Source organism: Drosophila grimshawi, unplaced genomic scaffold (genome assembly GCF_018153295.1).
Source record: "Drosophila grimshawi isolate 15287-2541.00 unplaced genomic scaffold, ASM1815329v1 contig_1377, whole genome shotgun sequence".
Taxonomy (NCBI): Eukaryota; Metazoa; Arthropoda; class Insecta; order Diptera; family Drosophilidae; genus Drosophila; species Drosophila grimshawi.
In genome coordinates, this window is record NW_025062900.1 from 19,484,066 (window position 1) to 19,500,922 (window position 16,857).

The 16,857-nt window shown below is 34.8% G+C and overlaps 1 protein-coding gene across 1 annotated transcript in view; it reads right to left on the minus strand.

Moving 5' to 3' along the window:
- Positions 1–16,857, minus strand: part of LOC6566761 (protein abrupt) — a 62,666-nt gene that overhangs the window by 34,957 nt on the left and 10,852 nt on the right. The window contains exon 3 of the mRNA XM_032739387.2: positions 9,595–9,672. The gene's annotated coding sequence lies outside the window, so the exon portion shown is untranslated. The remainder of the gene's footprint in view (positions 1–9,594; positions 9,673–16,857) is intronic.

The following is a 16,857-nucleotide window of genomic DNA, read 5'->3' on the forward strand; positions in this document are numbered from 1 at the left end:
TATATATATATATATATATATATATATATATACATATATTATATAAGTACACGATATGCGTGCCAAGGAGCTAGAGACAAGTAAAACCCAAGTTGTTGTTAGACAAGCAGGAAGCAAACACACACACACTCATAAGGATAACAACGTTTATGCCAACTATTTTGGTAAATTGATACGGCGCCTTGTTAAACGAAGCAACGACCCTAAAAGCAAGGCTCCCCTTCACGCCCCCTTTTCGCCCCTTGCTCCTCCCACGTATCAACTACTTAAATACTCGCACTCGTAGCACTTCTCTGATCAAATTGGGTGGGGAGGAGGCGTTCTTTATGACAACGATTATGATTATTGCGGCATCAACGCAATCGAACAATAATTTTTATCTAAATATCTCTCGTTTGTGTTTTTTGTTTATGTACTTGCAATCGTTAAGCATTATTAAGGGTAGACCATTTATTATACACTTGCAGTGAGAATATTCTAATTCTGTTAAATCTTTAATCTATTTTAGTATGTACATTCAAAGATAGGAGTTATATGCATATATCCCCAGTAATCTTATAAATATTTCTCATTTTTTCATATTTATTTATAATTTTAAGATTTATTTATTTCAATTTGTTACTTTTTGTATTTATTGTGTCGACTGACTTTAGTTGACATTAAATAAATAAATAAATATAAATAAAATAAATGCACCGAGCTTTTTTCTATAGCTTTTGTTTGAATCTAGGTTATGATCACAAATCCTAGCTTATAATTTCATTAACTTTAAAACTTTAAAAAACAAGTTAAGGTTTTACAGAGCAATTGCAAGTGATACCATCAACATTTTCGCGTCAAATTGCTCTATTTCGAGTTGTTTCTTCAAAAAATCAAAATTAACATTGATTTACAATAGTTTATAGTTCTCAGAGGAACAATCGATCGGCATTTTTTTAAATTAATAGTAATATTTAGATGTGAGCAGCTGGACTTGTTTTCTGCCAGTGCAGGTAATTTTCTGGCTGGCCTCAGACAGCTGTTGTTTTGTATTTATTGCTATTCGCATAAATATTTTAATAAATTTGACAAATTAAATTGATTAGGGCATGTCAAAATAAGTCATTTAGAATATGCAAATTTAAGAAAGTCATCACACACACACACAGACAGACACACACACACACACACACATGTGCAATTGGATGAAGGGTGTTTTGGCAAAATGCAAGCAATTTGGTTAAAAACCAATTAAAATTGCGCATACGCCGCAAAGGTCGCAAACGCAACGCACGCATAAATTGTAAACAGTTTAATAAAGAATAGATATATATATATATATATATATATATATATATATATATATAGTAGATACACACACAGTTGCTAGGCACACAAAATATTCGAAAAACCTAAATTAGAATGTCAATAAAATAGACTTTTAATTAAATAATTAATTAGATTTTGTACATCAGTAAACCACACAATACTTTTCACATATGCAAAACTATATATCAGTCTTTTGTATAGATACTTTTAGGTATATATATACATCTATATCTGTTTAAGCTATGATTGCATTTGTAGGCCGTCAGTTAGGAAGCGTTGCCATCACCTGTACCCGACCATATACGAGTACAACCACGCCCACTCCCACCTACACACCACACCCACCGCCCCTCCTCCATCAGTTAGTTTTGCTTTCGGTTTGCGCAGTTCGCGATTTATTCGATTTTCAATTATTTAAATGGTTTTCATTTTAGTCCCACACACATTTCTAATTTGCATTTGTAGAGCAATCAGCTCCGCCTACCTCTCTACCCCCCACCAAACCCAAAAACCACCCCACCACCACCACCACCCACACACTCACGTCGCACGCATCAAAGTGGCACTCAGCAGTGGCAGCAGAAAAAACTAAAATGACTGGACACAGGCAGATAGATAACAGAAACAGCAGCAGCAGCAGCAGCAACAGAAACAATAAGAGGAGCAGCGCAACCAGAATCGTCTTTTGCCTAATTGCCACTGAGCATTTAAATTGAGACATGAAATTGAATAATTCAAAATAATTAGCCAGCCAAGGCAGACAGACAGACAGAACAGACAGAACAGGCAGAACAGACAGGACAGACAGGGAGCAGCGATAGTCTTACGGGGTCGCGTAATTGCATTAATGATTTTGATAAATGACAATCGCCCCCAAATGTCTTTGACTTTGACGTACTCACTTATCTGTCAATGCTACCGATATGGGATACATATATGTAGGTGCCAACATATATATATATATATATATATATATATATATATTTATATCTTTGGTTCTCTCTGATTGAAATCTTAAGGAGTCCATACTTAAATTACATCGCAAAAGCATAGAATTGGGAGAGAGTTTAATTTGAAATTTTTTACCCCAAAATAGATTACATAAAATAAGTATAAACTTGAGTATATAAATATAATTCTTGTTGTTTATTTGCTCAACTATTTTTGTAATTTATATAAATATTAAATAATGTTTACTTTATGAATTTCTTTACAGTGAGTTTGTCTTAAAATAAGTATAATCTTGTGAAGATAAGTAAAAGTATTGTTTATTATTTGCTCAACTATTTTTGTAATTTAAATAAATATTTAATATAGTTTACTTTAGAGTGAGTTTGTCTTAAAATCAATTTCCTCAAATAAATTAAAATATGAACATTGTTGCGTAAATTGTTTATTGTTCAATGCCTTTATTTTATGGTTTAAAAATGTCTGGAAATGTCAGCATAATCTTGAGTAAAGAAAAAAGCAAATTTTATGAATTCCTTGAGAATGAGTTAATATTAAAATCTATTTGCCCAAATATTAAGCTTAAAGTTAATAACAAATGCGTATTGAAAACTTGTCTGTCAACTATTGAGTCTAAATTTCAAGTCAAAAAAAGAGGAATGCGTTAGTCGCCAGTGCTCGACTAGAAGTTACCCTAAGCCCAGCTGTCAATCTGTGTTTCTTTTATGTGCTTAATGAAATTAGTTCAGTTACTGTCTAGATATATTGTTATTATTATCAGCTGCTCGTATAGTTGCTGAGAAAGATGAGTAGACAAATAAATAGACTCGACTCTTGATGCCGATCAAAACTGGATATATTTTAAAGGTTCCTCGATGCTTCAAAATACCCGCTTTGAGGCGACTGTCAACCCGTATCTTATATTTGAGCTAAGTTACCAAGCTGTCTACACGATCCATTTCGCTTGTCGTAGTTTGTGGTAGTCATAGCCAAAATGACCGCAAATCAAGTCGAATCGCCCAAGTTGCTAATTAAACTAATTGAGTAATTTCAAATTTCAAAGCGTCGAGCATCAAAGTACGAAATGAAATGCGCAAATAGACCAGATACCGAGGCGGAGATACTGCGACCAAACTCGACACATTTTCACAGGCCCAGCAATAAAAGTGAAACAAAAAAAGTAAATAAAAAGAAATAATTAACGAACAACAACAAAAAACAAAAAAGAAAAACGAGCTAAAAAATCGAAAACTAGACTAAAAACCAACCGGCAGGTGGATATGGGTAAACTCTTCAAAACTCATTACACACATATGGGTGTGTGTGCATGTGTGTGTATGCATGTGTGTGTGTGTGTGAGAAGATGTATCTGCAGCTGCGAATCTTTAGCTACACGCTGTGCGAGCAGCAGCTCTGGTTTTATTGTGCAATCGTTGAGTTCGAGTTGAGTTGAGGTTTTATGAGCACCCACATGCTTGGGCAGGCAGACATAGGCAGACAGGCCTCGTTGCTAACCTGTGCTAATTAATTTCCTAGTTAAACCAAATGACGCACTTAATGGCTGATACGTATCTAATGGGCGCACAATTATCTGCCGCAGCCAAAAACGTTTCGCATGCTCGCCGAATTGTGGCCAAGAAAAAAAAACAAAAAAAAACTGTATGCAAATGCCGCAAAACATCAACCAGATAAACAAAAAAAAACAAAGAGTTTCCAACTTTCTTTGACCAAAATACAAGCGCATAACTACAGCAGCAGATACATTTACAGATACACAGATACGGATACATTTTTGGTTTGTCGCTCAGTGCTTTTGATAAGTGTCAATGAACTGAGAACAACAGCATTTTATATCTTCTTCTTTTTTTTTTAGTAATATTGAGAAATGGTAAAAATGTGGACACAAATCACTAAACTAAAATAACAAATACAAAAAAAATAAAAATAAAAATATTATAAGAAAAAAAACAGCAGCAACAACAACAGCGGGATGGAATTAAAATTTACATAAACTGACCATAAATTCGAAATAGCCAAAGACCCAAAAGTATCTGTTAGATACATATGTAGCTGCATCATTATTCGAATACAATTAACGCCAAGAGAGAAAGCGTCTATGTGTGTCTGTCTGTGTGTCTGTAACTACCTATATAAATCTGTATATTTTTATATATCTATGTATCTGTCTCTTACCACTAGCTACTTAATTTGTTGCTTAAGCCGCATTTTTCCCTTTGGACCAAGAGCTGTTGTTGTCCAGTTGTAATAATATTGGAAAAAAACAATAAAAGACAAATCAAAGTGAAATGATCACAATACACAGCAAATATTTAAAGTTATGTATAATAAATATATATAGAAATTCACTATGACTAAAAGGGTATACTGGAGTTGTGCAGAAGAGGATTGTAACAGTCTTCTTCTTGATCAGCATCAGTAATAAATAATATAAATTCTTATTGATTTAACAACTATCAGCAAGTCGATTATTTAACAGGGTATCTGCTAGTCATGCTCTGTGCCTTCTAGTTGTAGAGCTGTAAGTGTCATTGCCTTCAAGCTGAGCTAAGCACTCCATCTCTATCTCCATCTCTTTTGCCGTTTGTTCTCTCTCTCTCGCACCCTCTCTCTCTCTCTCTCTGTCTCTCTCTGTCTCTCTCTTGCTGCATGATTAAATATTTAATACATTGTTCGATTCGGTTTTTTTTTTTAATGCTTATTTCTCATTTTTGTAGTTTTCGTTTCTGCCCTTTTGTCTGATCGACGCTGGATCGCTCAGTTGTGGGCTTGTAATGTGCTCATTTGGCCCAGAGCAGCAAAGCCAGCAAAGATGGCTACGCGTATTGGCCAAGTTAATGGCGCTTGGCATTTTGTCATTAAATTTGCGTTTATTTCATTGGTTAACTTGTTTTCTTTCCTATTTCTATTTGCCTGTCATTATAAACGCACACACACACACACACACATGTACATTTATACTCGGGGTGTGTGTGTGTTTGTGTGTGTTGATTGTGTTGTGCTGCTTTTTATTATTTTATTATTTTTTTGCTGTATTGTTTCGTTTTTTCAATGCTTCTTTTAACGATCGTGTTTACATACTTGATCCATCTACATACTTCGCCTACGGTATCTCGTCTAATTATTTTGATTGTATCTCAGCCATTTTGTATCCGTGTCTCTTTTTTGTGTGTGTGTGTGTTTGTGTCTGTGTTGTTGAAGTCTTTTGGCCAGCAGATCAGCTTTACTACTTTGTAAACTATTCCACTTTCTTGTCTATTTTTCAGAATTGTCAACAATTTTTCAGTGTTGGCTGAAATATAACTTCAAAATTGTTTAGCTTTTTTTTTTAACATAAGTGCAGCCGTAGAATATTTATCGTTAGGCTGATTTCAAAAGTATCTCACAGGCTTTAGTTGAGTATTATCCCAAATTCAACTTTTTGCGTTTACAAAATTGAATGATTCGATGCTAAAAACAAATTTATTATTTCCAAAGCTTTGTTTTAAATATGTTCCGCAAAGCCTTTAATTGGTTACCTTAACTTCACATAAAAAAAAATACATAAAACGAGCATCAAAAGTTTTCCGTTCATTTTTGCCATAAAATTCAACAAAAAAATATGTTAATCAAATTTGCAATTTTAAAATAAATCGCATGTGGCTTTAATTGCATTTCACGGAGTGTATATATAAAAAATAATTTTATTTAAAGAGTCTAGACATCTGGAAAACGATGGCCATAAAAGAAATGGAAAAGAGTAGCTTTATTCCAGCTATGCTCGTTTGTAACTTACTTCAGGAGTATCAAAATAAAAGTTATTAAAACTTAAATCATATTTATCTACCCTTTATATATAAGTTGCCCTCTTCTTCTATGCATTTTTATTTCATCTTAATCAAACTGATTTAACATTTAAACATTGTTTTGTTTTGATTTTATTTTTGTTTTTTTTTAGCTCTCACAGCGTGAATTTAAATGGATTTTATATAACACTCAATCGATATTCAAGCACTTGGCTTGAATGTTTTGAAGTTGTTTTTTTTTTTTGTTTTTTTTTTTTGGTGTGTGTCAATTTTGTTGCTCGGCAGTAGGTTAATTATAAAATTAACATTAACCTGACTGACAACTGGTCAGCCAAGGTTCCATTCTGCCCCCCCACACACACACACACACACACACACACCCCTGCAACCCCCGCCCCCTCCCTTTTTGGCTTCTTCATATGTGAGAGCTGACAATATGCCAACACATGCGCTGATTTGTGAAGCGGAAGGTGTTCGTCGCATCCAAATATATATTTACCCATAAACAGACAGAGTGACAGCAGCAGCAGCAGCAGCAGCAGCAGCGTCTATGTTTCCACTTCGCCTGTGCCCGCACTCCGCCCCCCTACCCCCTCCCCCATCCCTTCTCTCTCTATGCAACCACGCCCCTGGTACTCGTTTGGGGTACGATAAATTTCACATGACATTATTAGGTGACTCTTTTGTTGTTGTTGCTGTTGCTGCTGTTGTTGCTGCTGCTGCTGCTGCTGCTGCTGCTGCTGCTGCTGCTGCTGCTGCTGCTTCTGGCGTTTGTGATTATGTCATAATTTTAGGAAAATAAAGCGCTCAACCAAAATAAATTAAAAATTGCTTTCATGCATGAATTGGTCGCGGGGGCCAACGGAACGCGAACGAAGATGGAGCTGGAGCTGGATGAGAAGGGGCAGGGGCTGTGGTAGCCACAACGCAAGTACGCTGCGAATCTTTTTTTTTTGGGGGTTATGTGGCAACACCAAGCATTATCCACAGTGTATCCAAATAAAACGTCAGTCAGTCAGTCAGGCAGCTCATCTACGCATCGATCGTCTAATGGAGAATCATTGTATCCATGTATGAGTGCTCCAAGCTCCAAGTGTTTATGGTCGATTTGAAGTTTATAATGGATAATTCAGTGTTGCACTCATTGCCCATCTTTGATATGCTCGAATTGAAATTCAAATTGATATTCAAATGCATTGGGAATGAAGTGCGCAATATTCAATTAAAATCATCATTATTATTAGTAATTTCCTATTGATCACGATCACAAAACGATCGTTCGATCTCCCATTTGATTGATATTCGAGTGGCGATCTCGTCGTCTATTTCTCATACCGGATAGGTTCATCAATTTTCAATTTGTGTGTATTAAGGCAACCACCCTCCCACAGCCACAACCACAACCACCCACTCACCCACTCTACTACTGTCTACTGTATACAATCCGAATGCATCTGGGCTCATAATGAGCCATTATGCAAAACCATATTTTGCTAATGAAGTGGAAAATTTCCACGCACGGACGTCTTTATTAAAAGTAATTAAGCCCGCTGCAATTTTCATTTACATTGTCCAACTGCAAACAAAAAAAAAAACAAGAAAAATGTGGGGTGCCAGCTATGAACTACCGGTAGGGTCAGCTAGTCAGAGAATACTCAGCTTTTTTTATAGGACAGATTAGTTTTTTATTCCTCAATATTTGTGGCATTGATCACCTATTGAAAGGTTCAACTAAAAACCGATTGAAAGGAGAATTGAACTGAATTCTGTTTAGTTTCTATAGATCTTCAAGTTTAAACTCCACTCATATTTTATAATATTATTCCTATGAAACTGGGTTAATATATATATTTATTTATTTAAGTGTCGTTTATTGTAATTGTATTATTTTTATAATATTTCTATACTATATTTATATATTATATATAATAATTTCCATATTCATCTAATTAATTACTTCTTTTATATTTCATTTTTTACATATTGTTGCTTTCATTTTAAATCAATTAATTTTTGATTATATATTTTTCAAGTATTTTTAAAATTTGTATTTTTAAATATTAATTTAATTATTGCTTTACATTTATAAATATATAATTTATTGGTCTCTTCAAATTTTAAATAAAAATAATAAACATTAATTTATTATATTTGTTTATCTATTTACTATCTTATAAGGAAAATAATTACTAAATAAATAAACAAATAATATTTGACTAAGCAGTCAAAAAAGATATAAAAAAAAAGATATTCAATTTTCAACACCTAATTTTTGAGAGCATGCTTTTTTCACCCTCAAAAAACAAAACACTTTCAATCCCTGCATGTATTCTGTAAGTCACTTAAAGTACATAAATAATTGTGGATAAAGTTCATTTCTCATCTAATTTCAGCTTTATTAATTTTGTAGTAACGAGCAATTGTTTGGTTTTCTAAAAATATGCCAATTGTTTTACCCCCAAAAGAAGAATCATTGGTTCATTTCTTTCATGGTTGTTGCTGCTATTTGTGAATCTCTGTTTCGGTTGCTGACCGAATACACACGAGGCAGATTGAGAGAGAAAGAGAGAGTGAGTGAGTAAGAGAGAGAAAGGGAGAGAGAGAGAGTAACCAAAATTGAACTCAAGTGCAGACAATTGAAGCTGTTCGGCGCGCCAAGTCTTTAAGAAGGGGAGTCAAGGGGCGTTCTCCTTTGTAGCCAAAAATTCAAAATAAATAAATACAAATAAAATATTCTCACATTTTAATACCCTGAAACACAAACGGTTAAAAAGGGTTTATTGAGTATATTATACAAATTCTTGGTCAGCCGCGTCGATTTAGACATGTCTCTAAGATCTTTCTCTGAGAAGATCGATATATCGATATAAATCGATTAACGATAGCAACAAGACTCACAATTATAAAGATTTAGTCTTCGCCTTGATATATAATATACCCAGACATATTAATGATCAACTATACCAATTTCGAATAAGAAACTCTGATTTTGTTAGCCAAATATTGATGAACTCTTGCTGAACTTAGCAGCTGAGTGCAGAGCATCTGCTGGTCGAGCGCTCTCGACTCTTACTTGCTTATACAGATTTCATTTATTTATATATTGTTTTTTTTTTTTGCAAGCGGTTATTAATCGAGTCAAAGTACTCGCGACATTTTGTTAATTGATTTCAAGGGGGAAAAAAGGCGCATTTATTGTTTTGCAAATAGATGCCAACTGGGCAACAGAGAAAGAGAGAAAAGGAGACAAAGTTAAAGTGAGAGAGAGAAAGATAGACAGTTACAATTATGCTGAATTAAAACTCATATTGCGTCGCTCTTTGATTCTATTAAGATTGTTTTACCCCAAAGGGGGGCTGCGCTTCGAGGGGGGGCAATAACAATATCAAAGAAGCATTTCAATTGCTTGGCATTCAATTAGTGAATTGATTTGCCGTTTCACTTGCCCATAAGCCCCAGACGTTAACTCTTAACATATGTACACAACTATCCATACATATAAATATAAATATAAATCTTTATATTATATACTCACTTTAGTTGCAGCTCTGTTTTTGTTGTTGTTATTTTTGTCGGTTCTTTGGTGAACTTCTGTGTGATCTGTCGTTGCGATCTGTAAAAATAGACAATGGAGAAGAAAAAAAAACATTAGAATTCGTGATAAAAGTGTCGAATACTATCAAATTTATTGCCGCCTTCGCCCTCGCCTTCGATCGTGCTCAATTTCAATTCGATACGAGACTCAAATCAATAGAGATTTATATGTAGCGGTGTGTCTTTATCTAGCTACCTGGATGCCGTACCCTACCTGCGGTAGTGCAGCAGTCGGCACCTTAGTTTTCGGTTCGCCTTCTAATTGCAGCCACTTAGCACTTGGTGGCTGTAACCACTTGCCTTGCTTGCTGGCCAACATCAAAGTGCACAACAATTGCTGTTGATTTTTCTACAGATTTCCACATTGCATTTTCATCCCAAATATAAATTTCCGGCATGACAGCGTACCTTTTTTCTCTGCCTGAGCTAGGATCAAAAGCAACTGTTGCAGGACCACAAAGCCAAACGGATCGAAACGCTGCAATTGTTGTGACTTGTGACTTATGATTATTGTACATAGAAAGGAAACTCACAAAGGATACTTTAAGTGCCATCATATTTGGTTGTACACTAATCGCTGACATTATGACTTTATTTTCGAAGGCTCATAGCCAACATGGCTTAAAAAGTAACTGGATTCAAACTTGTATGAATACCAACACAGCACGCTTAAGAAATAGTTGCACTGCTCCAAAAAAAAGTCTAGTCCCGGTAAAAAATACACGTAATAAACATAAAAGTAAATACCGTTAAGCAATCGGCCATAAAAAAGCAGCAGGCGAAAGAATAAGTTAAAAGTTGTACAACTTCCACCCAAAAACATAAGAATGTTGTAATCGATATTGATCGACTAGGAGATACCCTGAAATCAGCTCTTATGAATGATAAATGATAAATATAATAAACGATTTTCAAGTAGTTGAAAGTATATATAAAGCCAACTAAAACTGGAACAACTAGTTATAAAATTGAATCTGTGGCTTTTAATGCCATCAGTAATCGATACTTATCGATATTGGGCAACTGTGGGAAGTTATCAATAAAAGGAAATGAACTTAAATGACCTTAATCAAATCGAATTTTATTACTGATCAAGAATATATATATAAGTTTCGGAGATTCTTTCTGTTACATTCTGTCCCACAAAGTTCGTTATACAGTTTTTGGGCATTTTCAATGGATTCAGCGCATAAAAATGCGAAAAACAATAAGCAAACTAATTACAAATACGCGCGGAAATTTCCAAAAAAAAAATATCTTAACACCTCCCAACAACAACCCTCACCCCTTCCCACTGCCCAGACCAACAAGAAAAAGGGTTTTACTTTGCGTATGCTGCAGTTGTGCGGCATGTTTGCGATGGGATGTGGCAAAGCACAGCAAATGGAGGCAGCTGAAAATTATGCGCTGCAATTTTTATTGCTTCATTGTTCTTTTGCGGTATTTTATATTTTAACTTCTGACCGAGGGGGGTGCGGAGTGGGGGCCGGGGAAGTAGGCAATGGGTTCTTTGCATTGTTTGCGCTTTTGTTTGGACGCTTTTTTTCGGGGTTAATGTTAATTACCAAAACTGCTTTGGCACTTGGCTGACCAACAACAACAACAACAACAAGAACAACAAGAACAACAACAAAAAATAAGCAAACCCAAAGCAATTAAAATTTTTATGACGCACTGAGTTATTACTTCAAATCCACAAACTTGAGTAATGCCAACAACGCCTCTGTGCGTAAGGACGTGAGAAATTTTCAACTGGAAACTGGAAACTGAAAACCGAAAAAAAAAAACAAAATAAATATAAGGAAAATCTACGCCCACGACAAAGAAAATGCGAACAAAAAAGACAACAGCAGATATTAAAAAGATTTATTGTTTTATGATATCCAAAAAAAGAAGAAGAAGAAATAAAAGGTAGCTGCAAAGGCATCACTTTTCCCCCCACCACTGCATCGATTTACCTGTGCGGCGCGAGAGAGGTCAAAGGTTGAGCTGCCACCGCAACGGATCGCAGTTAAGGTAGTCTCCATGTACTTGGCTAATACCAATCGATAAATATACATTTATATATATATATGTCTGTCTGTCTGTCGGTCTGTCTGTGTGGTTATCTGCCTGCTTTCCCCGCAGTTTTCTTTAGTGCGCGTAGAAATCGAGATGCTGTAATTAAAGTCTAACTGTCAAAATCCAATAAATTATACAAGTTGCTTGGCTCTCTTTTGGGCATTTAATTGATCATGCCAAACAGTGAAATAGTGATAAAAAACGAAAGAAAAAAAAGCAAATAAATACAAACCAGCTGCGACTTTTTGTCTCTCTTCATTTACATAAAACGATTCGATCTACGAGACTTCAACTTTAAAGTTAGCTGCATGCAAGTGAAATTGTTACCAAAACTCAAGATGTGAAAGTTTATTAATTAGACAAACCACACAAAAAAACAAAACAAAACCAAATATTTAAAAAAAAAACACATGCCAACGCAGAACATAAAATTTGTTTACAAAAAAAGAGAGAAAAAACTTTAAGCTTAGCTATTAAAATCGAAATTTTCAGTGAGCTGCGGGGAATAACCTTAGACATCAATTTGCAGTTGCTTCCAATAATATTTAGTAATTGAAACTAATGAAAAAAAAATTTAAGATAAATAAATAATAAGAGAAGCCAAAAAAAAACACACAATTTTTAAAAACTTTAACTCAAAGTGAAATTTTGAATATGCTAGGGGAATGCCCTTACGATAGATATTTCCAATTGGGCGTCAATACTATTTAATAATTGCAACTAATAAATAAATAACACAGGAACTCCATCTTAGATTACCTATTCAAAGCCAAATCTTCAATAAGCTGTGGGAATACCCCTAAGGATTTGTACATTTGTAATTCTTGTCAGCATTATTTAGTAATTGCAATTAATTAAAAATAATCATATAAATACCGCAAGTCTAAAAAGGAACCCTAACTTGAGAAAACTCACAAAGCGAAATCTTCCATAATTTCTAGGGAATACCTCTAACAATAACATTTGAGAATTGTCCTTGGCATTATTGAAAAATTGTAATTACAAAAATTAAATACATTTTTAAATACTTGAACTCAACTTCGCCTGAAAGCTCTAGGGAATACCCATAATAACCGACTTTGATCATTATCTTATGCATTATTCCATAATTACAGGAAATAAAAACAAATAAATACAGCTAAAGATAAATTAAAGAGGAAGCCCAACTTTTGACAGCTTAAACTGAGTTAGTCACGTAAAAATCTTCAACAAAAAAAAAAAAACAGAAAAATTCAACTAAAAATAGATATTGTTTTTGCATTACTTACTAATTGCAGCAAATAAATAATAAAATACTAATTTGACAAAATTTTAAATCAACTTCTTCAAAAGGAAATCCCCCCACAAGTTGAGGGGAATACCCCTAATAACATACAATGAAGATTGTCTTATGCATTATGCAGTAATTGAGGCTAATAAAAATAAAATTACAATGAGGAAAAAACTAAAACTAAGCCCAACTTTTCAGGGGGTGAATTGGTGTGGGTGGCTTCTGCGGGGTTGAGGTGGTACTTTGAGGCTATAACGAAAGGATATTGCATGATAAGGAGGCATATCAATTACAGTTACACGAGTTCTGCAGCCCGAAAACAACGCGATTAACATAAAAGGGCAGCCAACAACAACAGCAGCAACAACAACAAACCAAAAGTAGTTAAAAAAAAATTAATAGGCGTAATAAGAATAATTGGCGCTGCGTCCAAAAAGCACATGTGTGGCAGGAATAGGGGGCAGAGGGGCAGAGGAGGCAGAGTGTAGCAGTGCGTGTCCTTTGGCTGTCTAAGGGTTGCTCGGGATGTGTGGGGGGGTGGTGGAGGGGTGGAGCAACAGCGTTGAAAGCGTTGACTTGTGACCATTTCATAAATACCGTTATAAACAAATTACGACAACAATAATGACCCAACAGCAACAACAACAACAACAACAACACAAACTAACAACAAACATGTCCAGCAAAGGGATAACAGGATAACAGCAGGATAACAGCACACAGCAGTAGGCAAACAAAAAAAAAAAAAACGAAATACAAAAAAACTATATGAAATTCGTTTTTTATTGCTCACATTTACACATGTACAAAATGACGGCGTGTCCGCACATCCCCCTCCCCCCTATCCCCACCCATCCCCTGCATGCTTGTCTTGGCTTGGCTAACCCTTACCAGCACAACAACACTGAACGAATTTATGAATTTCTAATGAAATTAACCGTAATGCCAACAAAAAAAGAAAAGAAACAGAAATATATATATATATTTATATATACATTCATATGTCTATTATTATTGCCATTATGTTCTACAGTGGTTGTTGCAACGAGCACACAAATTGTTCAGATATAAAGCTCAGTATTGAAAAGAAGCCTGGAAACTATATTTGGTAAATAGCAGAAGTCTATTAAATCTTAAATATATAATATAATAATATAGCTTAATAAAAACTCTCATGCCAAGTAGTAACAAGAGTTAAGTTCTATCTTAGAAACGCTGAAGTTTAGATATCCTTGAGGACTTCCAGATTCACAAAATAAATATAGTACTCCGATATAATATTATGATTAGCCTCGGCTAGTGATTCTGCTCGTGAATATATTTACTTTGTGAGGTCGAAGAGGTCTCCGCTAAAAATGATAATAAGCATGTAGAAAAACCTTACATTTCAGTGATTTGCTTACTTTTTTTATTTAATACAAATAATAATAATAAAATTATTTTCAGCAAATTCAAATTTTAATCAAGCTTTTCATTTCTATTGCAAAATTCGAATTATAATCAAATTTTTGTTTTAATATTTCAATTTTTGTTTGGTTATCACAAAAAAAAAAAAAAACAAAACAAAATATTTGTTTTAAGAATGAAATGTGTTTATTTTTTCAATAAGCGCCATAAAATCTCGTAATATAAAAGCATTGTCAAATAAATAAACGTTTTCGTTGCCAAACTGACCACTGTTCAAATATTTTTGTGTTTTTGTACGAAGCTGCCCAATATTTCTCAAAGAAGAGTGAATACCACCCGTGGCCAGCTGAGCAGCGTGTGCTCAAGGGCTGGAGTTGGGGTTGGTGTAGTGGGGGGTGTGGTTTGCTTAGTTGTCTACGGGTCGCGACTATTAAACACACACACACACACACACACATACAATCAGACACACACACACACACACACACACAATCAGACACACACACACACGCGCGGTGACCGAGAACAAAGCTGCTGTTGACCCCGAACCCGAACCTGAACTCGAACCTAAACTCAAACCCGAATTCGAACTCGAACTGGAAGCCAAAACTTGGCACCGCTGAACTGCGCCTTCAAGGTGCAATTAACTGTTACCCATTTCGCCGGGGGCACCTTTTTTTTTTGTTTTTGTTGCAACAACGCACATTGTAATTTTTGGTAATAAAAAAAAAGTATTTTTTACTTCATAATTTGGCAGGCGGCTTTGCTTGCTGTTGTTGTTGTTGTTGTTTTTGTTGTCCTTTTGGGCGTGTCGTGTGGCCCGTGCAGCAAACGATAATTGCCACAAATTTGAATATTCAGCAGTTGCAGCTCAGGTCAAGCTGCCTGCCCCAACTGCCATACAACAATTATACTGCATGGCAATCGAAACCAAGTTGAAACCATTTATTTCTGCGTATCGCGTGAATCATTTTCCAGTTACGACAACTTCACAGAGTCAACTGTCCAGTTAAGTTTAAGTAGGTATTAATTTATCCCCAGTGCCCAAAAAGGAAGTTCAAGCAACGATTGCACATTGCCACACATCGATGGATGGGGGCACTGAGGGGGTTGGTGCTGATCCGGCCACTGACCACTGACCGCTGACCAAAAAGCAGAAGAAGAAAATACCCAAAGTTGGCCCAAGGAGGGGGAACAGTTACTCACAAATACGACAATCGCGTAATTAATTAAGCACGTCAGCTGAACATTGGCACAACCACATTGACCATTATGAAGCCAATACCAGCACAGTGGGGCAAATCAAGACGGACAAAATTACAATTAATTCAATTGCAATTATATTAAATTACAACTGCCTAAAAGTAACTAAATGCTAAAGAAAAATTTAAAATTGTTATTAATACATCAAAAACGTGTCAACTTCTTGAGTTATTTTACTAATAAAAAAATCACTCGAATGGATTAAAATCCATTCTCTTTGTATCCAAAAATTGACATACAATTTTAACTTGATATATTCTCTTATTCTAGGATTATTTTAAATGTTTTGGTAGCAAATTTGATCAATATTTGTATCAACTTAAATGCTATTTACTTCTTAATAAAAAAATATCATAGAATTTACTGACGATACTCAATATTGACAACAGTACTACTATTATTTTTCAGTGTAGCTGCATATTTTTATATATTTTAAAATCATTTATAAAGCTTATAAAGCTTCATTTATTCTTTTATTTTGATATATGCCTCTGGTCAATTTAAAATCATATAAAATACTAAGTCTTTCATTTATAATTCTAATATTTCTAAGTTCTAATATTTCCAAGCTTTCTTGTTTTTATATTTAGATTTTATATATAAGGCTAAAGCTATCTTTTACTTTTATACAATCTTTATTAGATTTGATATAGACCATCTTCTAAAAGTAAATTCGATCTGGATGTAAATCCAAAGTTTGTAAGAAGAATTTGCGTTTTTAGTATTGATTTCCTGGAGCTAAAAGCTTAAGCAGGTTTTATCTAGACAAGCTATATTGATACCATATGGACATTAAAAAATAGCTATTACTTTTAAATTACCTATTATCATTTTTTTCAAAAGTTCAACAACTTAATTGGTTTTTTAGTGCTCTTGTACCACTGTGCAGCACTTCTGGCTGTCAGTGGAGTCTCATGCTGGGCACGGGTTTTATAACCTGTCCAAGACACACGCTGGGGGAGTGGATGGAGAAGGCGTGGGGGCATTTGAGGTAGGGTGGAGGGGGGCACCTTAACAGAGGGACACGCATATTGTATTGGGCCCGAGCGCAAAACACACCTCAAATCGCGTTTTTTTTTTTTTTGGTTTTTTGTCCTTTATCAGGTAATTCACTTTTTAACTTGCTCTTCACATTTCATTTTGTAATTCCTGCTTTGCTTGTTAGGGTCTGTTTTTTCTTTATTTTCTTTTCTTTTTGTTTTT